Consider the following 248-nt stretch of genomic DNA (forward strand, 5'->3'; position numbering starts at 1 on the left):
TCGTGCTCCGCTCTGACTAGAAGGCCAGAGAGAAGAAGTGTGTTTTAAGAGTAGATTTAAAAACCCCTAGGGTCTGGGCCGACCTCACATGGAGGGGCAGAGTGTTCCAGAGCCTGGGGCCAGCTGCTGCGAAGGCTCGGTGCCCTCGGGTTTTGAGCCTGGTCTTGGGCACTACCAGCAGCAGCTGGTCAGCAGACCTTAAGGCTCTGGGGTGTAGCACTGGAGCAGTTCAGCTATATAGGCCGGAG

At 57.3% G+C, this 248-nt stretch overlaps 1 protein-coding gene across 1 annotated transcript in view; it reads right to left on the reverse strand.

Annotated features, from left to right (window-relative positions):
* The window catches only part of peak1 (pseudopodium-enriched atypical kinase 1), a gene marked incomplete at its 3' end in the record, with an annotated part of 19162 nt that overhangs the window by 718 nt on the left and 18196 nt on the right, over nucleotides 1-248 (reverse strand). The gene's annotated exons all lie outside the window — the stretch shown is intronic.

This window comes from Notothenia coriiceps, unplaced genomic scaffold, assembly GCF_000735185.1.
Source record: "Notothenia coriiceps isolate Sejong01 unplaced genomic scaffold, NC01 NC01_scaffold00019944, whole genome shotgun sequence".
NCBI lineage: Eukaryota > Metazoa > Chordata > Actinopteri > Perciformes > Nototheniidae > Notothenia > Notothenia coriiceps.